This window comes from Apodemus sylvaticus, chromosome 13, assembly GCF_947179515.1.
Source record: "Apodemus sylvaticus chromosome 13, mApoSyl1.1, whole genome shotgun sequence".
Lineage (NCBI taxonomy): Eukaryota > Metazoa > Chordata > Mammalia > Rodentia > Muridae > Apodemus > Apodemus sylvaticus.
The window spans coordinates 23,102,510-23,111,712 of NC_067484.1; positions in this window are offsets into that span (position 1 = coordinate 23,102,510).

Below are 9,203 nucleotides of genomic sequence, written 5' to 3' on the forward strand. Positions count from 1 at the left end.
TTCCATTCTTTGGCCGCCCTTGTCCCCTCTTGGTACTAGGCAAGTTTGGTGGCTCTGGAGAGCGAGCGCTTCTGTGGGTCAGTGGGTGACAGGAAGGAATGGAGCTGAGCTAGGAGAAAAGACTGATGAGAATGCCAGCAAGTGGTAGGGTGCCTGGGATCTGCACCAATATGTAGGGTCTCCAGGGAATGGAGGTGGAGTAGGAGGAGAGGGCTCCCCCAAACAGGCTGAAGCGGTCTCAAGAGGACAGTGAACATCGCCTACCTGAGTCCCAGTGGCTGAGTCCCTGGTGGAGAGTGCTGACAGAGGAGAATGGAGATGAACTGGAAGAGCCAAACCCAAACTCTTAAGTAACTCATATAGAGGGCAGAGAACAGGATCCAGGGGTCAAATGTGAGGGGACCATCTCTGCTTGTTAGCTGTGCCAGGCTGCGTCTGGGTACCTGTTCCCTACACGCAAAAGAAGAAAGTCCTGATCAAAGTGCAGCACCTGCTAGGACCAGAACAGCAAAACCTCACAGCCTGGGCAACTGGGCCACAGATAGATTTCTTTTCCTCATAGGTCTGAGCCAGCAGTTGTAGTTTCCTCCACAGTCCTGACCTCGGCTGATAGCAGCTGTCCTTCTGAGTCCCCTGTGGTCACCCCTTTACTCTGCTGCTTGTCAGTGATACTATCTCTCCTAGAAGGACTCTTACTGGATTACATCTGCCCTAACGACCCCACTCTACCTTAATTATTTTTTTAAAGCACTTGTCTCCAAATATAGTCAGAAGCTAAGGCACTGTGGGCTTAGACTGAAACTCAGGAGACACAGTTCTGCCCCTGACAAGTGGGTTTTTATACAGTTTTAAGAGTATCTTGTGTCCCCTCCCCCTGCCACTTTCAACCTCATACCCATCCTCCTGTTCTTGGGCAGTGGTGGGGTGTGAGGCTCTGCTGACAACATGTGAGTGACACAGAGTGGAATCTGTCTGTTTGGCAGCTATTTCTAGAGTGGAAAAAAAAAACCTTCCTAATTTTAGGTTATTCATGGCATGGTTTACAGTTCTCAAGTTAACGTTGGATGCCTTCAAGTCTTAGAAAAATATTATGATATGTTGCATCCCTTTAAACATGCATGGCATATTTACCTAAGGATGTTAGCTTGGTTTTACAAGAGTAGATTCACTCGTCCAGTCAGGCCAGCCTCTTCCCCGCCCCCTCCCCTTTACAACTGGCTAAGGGGGAGGCTTCAGCACTCTTACAACAAACAGCAACAAACAGGTATCTCGGGGCTGCCACGTGCTGCTATGTCCCACCCCATAGGTTCTGTGTCTCCTGCTTGGCTTTGGCTTCCTCTCTGGGAGACCTTCCCATAGTCACAGCAGGTTAGAAGTGAGCCTTGGGGTGGGGGGGAGCCGAGAGACTGGGAGAAGGGAGCACTGCCGACTTGAGGTGCTTTAACACGGTGTCTGTGAAGACACTGGGGAGTCTTTCCGAGAAAGCCAGCTCTGGAAGGAAGAACTAAGAAGCAAGCGGCACATTGGCTCCACAGAGTATAAGCAGCCGCCATTGATTGCCTGGTGCCCGAGCACAGCCAGCACCAGACACAGTCCTTAGCTAGAGACCTACAACCTTGACACCACCCTGGAAGCCCCGGCTTAATGATCCCCTTACTCCCAAATGGAAGCTGCTGCTTTGAGACGCTGAACAGCCTACCCAGGCCACATCAGGAGATGGCAGAGCCAGGACCCCAGACCCTCCTCATTTGCAGACCTCACAGGGAGGAAGGAGCTAGCTTGGGGCACAATCTGGGAGTTCCCTGAAGTAACCAGGTAGACAGGCAGGGAAAGGCTGCTTCCTCCATTTGGAGGGAGTGCCCGGGCTCCCAGACCTGAAATGACCCCGCCGCCTCAGAAACCTGAGGAAGGAGGGAGGCAGAGCAGCCTGGCCTGTGGGTACAAGTGAGCAGCCTCGACGGAAGGGAAGTGATTCCCCGAGGGCCGATGCCAGGCTCGCCGACTGCCAATGTGAGTGAACCAGAGAAGCAGAAACCTTTAAACCTGAGCCAGACGAGCTGAGTTCCAAGACAGGAATCTGTCATCTCCCTTTCTCACACACAGCCTGCACTCAGAAGACTCTTCTCCATGACTGCCCCTTGTGAGCTTGGTGTTTTGTCAGGGGGAGAATGAGGGAAAGTGAGAAAGGCTGAATTCTTAATGTGTAACTGTTCCCATTTCTTCTTTCTTTCTTTCTTTCTTTCTTTCTTTCTTTCTTTCTTTCTTTTCTTTTTTCTTTTCTTTTCTTTTCTTTTCTTTTTTTTTTTGAGGTAGGCTAGCTTTAGATCCATGCTCCCATACAGTATTTACTAATTTCTTACTTGGCAACACACACACACACACACACACACACACACACACACACACAGAGAGAGGGGGGGAGGAGAGAACTCAGGGAGTTTTAGTGAGAATTCCTGTTATGACACCTAAAATCACAAATCACCCCCATCCCTGGCCCCTGAAGGCATCTCTTCCCAAACAACATCATCCACACCCCCTCTTCTTTCTCTTTTTTTTCTCTTTTTTCTTCCTCCTGTTTTCTTTCTGTCCCTCTCCTTCCCCTCTCCCCTCTCCCCTCTCCCCTTTCTCTTCCCTCCCCTCTCCTCTTCCCCCTTCCCCCTCCCCCTCCCTCTCCATTTCACCCTCTAACTCTGAAACCTGCAGCATACAAAGTGGGCTGGCATCTTCTAGGCAATACCAGCTCTAATCTCATGCTGTCACCGGTCTCCATTGGGACTCGGCCTCTCCACTTTTCTTGAGCCACTCTGTGAAGAGAGTCACACAGATCTGTAGTTTGCAATCTATATTCAAAGGCGCCTTGTTGTCCTGCAGATTAGAGTTAAACTCTAAAAATTATTTTGTTATCTCTTTTTAAAGTGATTTCCCAAGCATCATTCATACATTCTCAATTTTTAACTGGATCCTTTGATGTGCTCTTTTGATTTTTAGCTATTCTTGATGTTTATGCTGCCATCTCTTTTAGCTTAAAAATAACTTAGATTTTGAATGTGAAATGTCTTTTAGTTGCAGTGACACTTGTCATACCTTAGTCTTTGTGGATAAAGATTTCCTCAGTAATGTGTAGAAGTAGTCTAATAAGTACTACATAAGAATAAGGTTCAGTGTTTTCTAATAAGTACTACATAAGAATAAGGTTTCAGTGATTGATTTTATAATGAAATGGCTAAAAGTGAGTTTATACTAAGTAGCATAGCCCAGTACCTGCTGTAGTGTATGCATGTATGTGTATACATGTATGTACATGTGTGTGTGTCCTGTAAGATTTTGTTATTTTAAAGCGTTCAGATTTTACATATGATCACCTTCAGACATAACATTGTATCGAAATTCATTTTCTACTTACAAAACAAAATAAATTTGGCTCTGCAAACATACAAACAGTATGCACTGAACACCATTAATGGTTTTAGTAAAAGGCATGGGATTTATAATTATACTAAACAAATGCTAACCATCATAGCAGTGCATGCAGAATCCTAATTAATGGATTTACTAATTATTTTCTTCACTGTATGGTTGCTGCTGCCCGTCAGCGAAAACAAATTATTGTATATTTGGGAAGAGGAAATTTCCTTGAAGACTCTGAAAGCCAGCCTACGCGGTAAGCACAAAAGCTGAAGAATTCCACCCGAGGGAATTTTAAGAAATAGGGCTTGGGTGACTGCTCAGTTGATCATTCTAAATTAAACTACAAAGTGCTGGCTTTAAATTCAGCTTAGAAAAGTCTTGGCTGGTGTGTGGGTTCTTCTGGCTTCCTTTGCCTTATTTTATAAAATGACCGCAATGATATACCAAGTGAAATAAAATTCCAAGCAGTTGCCTAAATCCAAAGCTTACCAAGGCAAGCAGTGAGTTTCTTAGGAGCAGTTTCACTCCTAAATATAAACCCATGGAAGTAGCCAGGAGGACAACATTGCCTACCATTTAATTATCTTTGTTGACCAGTTCAGCATCACTGAACCATAGGCCTGGCAGAGCAGAGAACATGGTAAACTCTATAGTATTCAAGCCTGGTTGGTGCTCGTGTTTAACAGTATGCAGGAGATTGTGGGGGTCACTGGTAACCAGCCTCAGACTTGAACCTTCATAGTGAGACAAAAGGCCTGCATTACCCAGTCATTGTGGTAGTTGCCTTTGCTTTCTTGGGACAAGAGAGGTGTGTGTATATGTGTGTGTGTGTGTGTGTGTGTGTGTGTGTGTGTGTGTGTGTGTGTACATTGTATATGTGTGCATGTATATGTCTGTGCATATATCTGTGTTTTATGTATTATGTATATGTATTGTATGTGTGCATATGTATGCATATATGTTTCTGGGATGCTCTGCCACTGAGCCACACTCCCCAGCTGTTTTTATGATATGCCTTGGAAAGGGGAGTCTGAACCCATACCCCATCCTTCCTTCTTTAAGCCCCTGAGTCAGCAGTTCTTAAAGTCTGTCCCTGGACAGATAGTTTTGGTCTCCCCTAGGATGCAGACCCTCCAGTCTCCTCCCAGGTCCACTGAACCGGGAGCCCCAGTAGGCCCAGTCAGCTGTGCATTAACAGGCTGGGGCCAGTAGTCCAGGAAATAACTCACATATACAGAGTGTGCATTGAAGGATCATATTTGGGTCCTTGCTCAAGTCATAGCAGCTGACTTGGGAGGCAGCATGGTGGGCTCAGATGCTTAGCTTGCTTAGCTTGGGTTCCTAACATTCTCCCCTTGCTTACAAGACATGCTACGGATGGGTGTTCTTACAGAGTAATGACTGCTGCCTTGTCCTCCACTGTCCTTAATACAGACACACAGCAGTGAGGATCTCCACCTCCCGGCACTGGAGTTGCATGGGTGTGGCAGCTTTCTACAAGGTAGGGGTCTAAAGAGGGAGGAAATGCCTCCTTCTCTCCTCAGAGAGGCCAGTGGTTGGGAAGGGAGGCACAGTGCTTTAATGCCAGCTTTGAGGAATTCTCCCTTCTTAACCCCTCTTTGTACTTACTGGCCTCAGTCTGGGCCTCTGTGTGTCGTGGGGCTGACAGCATCGCCCCAGCTGATCTTGCCCCCTGCTTCAACTTCAGCAGACCGAACTGCTCTCCGGACCAAGTCTCTGAACTCTGGCCTTTCTGAAGCATGGAAATCTCTTGACCTGTGGTAATTTTCCGCTGGTCATCTCCGCAGTTGAGCGTTACCATGGATTAGAGCCCTGTTGTCATGTGGAGGGGTGGCCAATGCCTGACCAGCTGTAGCTTGATCCATCTGTGCCCTCTCTGCACCTCTGGAGCTGCTGCTCAGTAGGACGGACTCCAACATGGGGGATTTCTCCACCTTGACGTGGAGACTTGGCTTAGATAACTTTGCACATGGTGTGAAGCGGGAAGAAGGTGGCAGAACGTGATAGTGCCGAGTGATGCCAGTGATGTGTTGCCTTGGTAACAGCCTCCTCTGGAAACAAGACCTGGGCATGTTGGGGGAGGAGGGAGAGTTGCTGTCAGTTGGTCATGTAGGAGGTGTGTGGAATGGGAACACGGAAGGTGACTATCAGATTGGAAGCACTGAGTGGTGAAGGTGCCTCAGAACAAAATCACACTTGTCTGTGTATCCGGAGAGTTCCAAATGAGTATGACATGCCAGTTGACACCTGAGTGGCCTGGCAGTGGGAGAATATGCCACAGCACTCCAGGGACTGGTACACTCAGTACCCCAGTCACAAAATCCTCTACTCAAGTCTCTCAAAAGGCTCCTGGATATTCCCTTTCCTTCTCCTGAAGCTCAGGATATGGTATTTTATTATTAAATTTTTAATAATTCTTATTTATTTATTTGTTTGTTTGGTTGGTTTTTCAAGATAGGGTTTCTCTGTGTATCCCTGACTGTCCTAGAACTCTATAGACCAGGCTGGCCTTGAACTCAGAGATCTGCCTGCCTCTGTCTTCTGAGTGCTGGGATTAAAGATGTGCACCACCACCAGCGGTTCTTATTGTTTTTTATGTGCATTGGTGTTTTGCCTGTATATATGTCTGTATGAGGGTGTCAGATTCCCCGGAACTGGAGTTACAGACCATTGTGAGCTGCCCTGTGGGTGTTGCAGATTGAACCAAGGTTCTCTGGAAGAGCAGCCAGTAGTATTCTTAATCTCTGAACCATCTCTCTAGCTCTGAGTATACAATCTTTTAAGTTTCCGGAGACAACGTCCCTAAATAGCTCAAGCGATATTCAACCTTTCATCACCAGCATATAGATTTTCATGGTTAGAACTAAAGTGGAAATTATAAATCCCCTAGGAGGAGAACCCTGGTATGTCAGTGTAGACAGTTGGACTCAAATCTTACCAAGGTTAGGAAAAAAAGGGAAGAGAGGACTTGTTTGAAAAGAAGCTAGAGGCGGGCATGTCAGGAGAGGAAGGAGCAGAAAGCACCCTGGGACCAGGCTGATTGGTCCCTTTACACTGTTTGCACGTCTCCTATTCTTACTCTCTGTCCTCTTCTGTAGCCTTGCCGAGGCCAAATATCTAGGGAGGATCTGGTGATACGGGCATGGAGTTGCAGAGGGGGAATGTCGCTGCCTACGTATTAAAGCAATTCCATCTAAGAGCGGGGAATGAATGTGCTTCGGGAATGGCCCTGAAATCTTCCATGCAACGCTCATGCTCCAGCCTCAGAGAGATGGTATGGCTGGAGAGCTAGGAGCACGGGTGTCGGTGACAGATTGCGTATGATTGTTAAGCACCATGTCTAGCCCCTTCCCTGTGGCTTGGCAGCCAGTTGTCTGCCTATTTAAAATCTGATTGTTGTCTCAGTTTCACGAACGGGAACGGTGGGAGAAGAGCAGTCGCCTGTCGAAGGCATTGGCGCTGACCACTCACGAGCTGGGTGTGGCACTTGGAACGACATTTGTCGGCAGGACAGCCCCGAGAAACGGGCATGTCATTCAAGATGGGGATGAAATCACAGAGGATCGTGCAAGGGCTGCCCGTAGGTCCTCCAGTGGCCTCCTTCCCCAGAGTTTCCTGGTACATCAGACCTCCTCTTTCTCAAAGGAGAAGCAATCAAAGAGTAGGTCCTCACAGCCCAGGCTGACCATATTCCTGACCTCATTTATCCACTCATGGCTGTCAAGATCCATCCCACCAGACAGACATCTCCATTCCTCCAGTGTCAGACTCACTTCTCAAGGTCGTGATACTAACGTCCCGCCCCGCGTGCCTCCGCCTCTCAGCCCAGATTCCTCAAGTCTCTTAAATGTCACCTCATCAGGACGTCTGCCATTGTTCCCCCAAGTAATTGGTCCTCTTCTGACCTCTCAGCTTTGTGCGTGTGCCAGTCGCACATGAGCTCTAGCCCACCTCTGTGTCACAGTGGCCTCTCCGCCTCTGAACTGTGAGTTTCGTGGGGCTGAGGACCGTGCCATTTTATTTGCACCTGCATCCCTGCTGCCAGGAGCATGGGGCTGTTAAATAAATATTGTATGAAAACATTAAATATTAACTAGCACTATGGGCAAGTGCTTTGGACAGTGGAAAGTTGCTTTGCAAATCTGTTTTCATTTTACTTTTATTGCTATCTGCGGGGTTAGCAAACAATAAAATAGCTGTCTACAGCAGCTGAGACTTCCAGAAGAGTTGAACCAAACTATTCGTGTAGAGAGCTTACACAGAGGTCCAGGAACTACGCGCTTCCTCGTGCTGTGGCTGCATCTAAAGAGGGAAGATAGAAAAGTCAATCTGAGGGGGCGGTTGGTCTTCAGTCTTGGAAACAACCTGAATTTAGCACCCCGAGTTTGTTAGTGTGTGATCCGATAGTCAGAGAGAAGAAAAGAGAAAGCAGGAACCACTCAAGACAGCTCTGCTCTCTAGGTTTGGATTTGTTTCAGTGCTGTTTGACATCCAGCCTGCAGGGGACACCCAAGAGAGTAGGCAGTTACCAGAAGTCCACAGCTAACCATCTCTTCCCATCAGAACGCTCACAGTCTGTGCTCTGGACCCACAGCCTGTACAACCTGCTACACACAGCTCATTCTCACACACCCCACGTCTGCTCCCACACTAAACTCCCCCACTGGCCACTCTTCTGTTGTGATCTCTAAGTCCACCCCAGCATTTGCTGCTCAACTATCAGTGGTTCTCCCCACCCTCCCAACCCCACTCCCACTCTCCCACCCCACTCCCGCCTCCTGCTCTTGTCCAATATCCTGACCGAATCTCCCCTGTCTAATCACACCCTCCAAGAGATGCTTCCTTAAAAACCACTACCCTGGGACCTCTTGCATTTTCCATTCTCAGATTCTCACCCCAATCCTACCCCAAGTCACCTTTTAATATGCTCGGAGCTCAACACAGCTGGGACATCAGGGTAAAGTGACCACCACACTCTTCTTGGAAGAAGACACATCTGAGAGATAGAAGCCTGTGGGCCATCTGTCACAGGTGTGTGTGCTGTAAACAAGAAGGAAGCACCACGTCTGAAAGTGCCCTTGCCCCTGAAAAGGTGACGGTGGCTCCGAGCCCAGGGTCTTTCGCGGCCTAGGAATGCGGTAACTGCGGAGGATCACTCCAGACCCTGCAGCTCACAGAGAAGCTGGAGTTGAGGAGAACACAGATGCAGGTCTAAGTGGGGGTACCGCGAGGGCATCTCAGGCTTGAACCTCCATAGCGGAGAGCTACGCTAACAGCATTACAGAGAGTGAGAATCGATGCTATTTAGAAATAAAGTGGAAGGAGCGAGGGGTGGGCATGCAGCAGGAGATGGCAGAGGGCGGTGGGGCTTATTCTAAACTTGCTCATTGGAGGCTCCCACTGATTCTTCCAAGGAAGAAGAAAAGAATGGTCTCTACCATGCCACTGTCATGGCGACAAGATGTGATATAAGTAGACTTCACATTGAGAGATACTCTAGCCCTGTGGCTTCCTGGGTCACAGCCCTGTGGGGGCCACACAGCCAGGCCTTGGGCAGAGGTAGACAAAGATAGAATTCCAAGCTGAGAGGAACCCCAGCCTGCAGTTCTCAACCCATGGGGTTGTGACCCTTTTGGAAAACCTCTATCTCCAAAAAATATTGACATTACAACTCGTAACTAGCAAAGTTACAGTCATGCAGTGGCAAGGAAAGCAATTTTATGGCTGGAGGTTACCACAGCACGAGAGCTGTATTAAAGGGGCACAGCACTAGG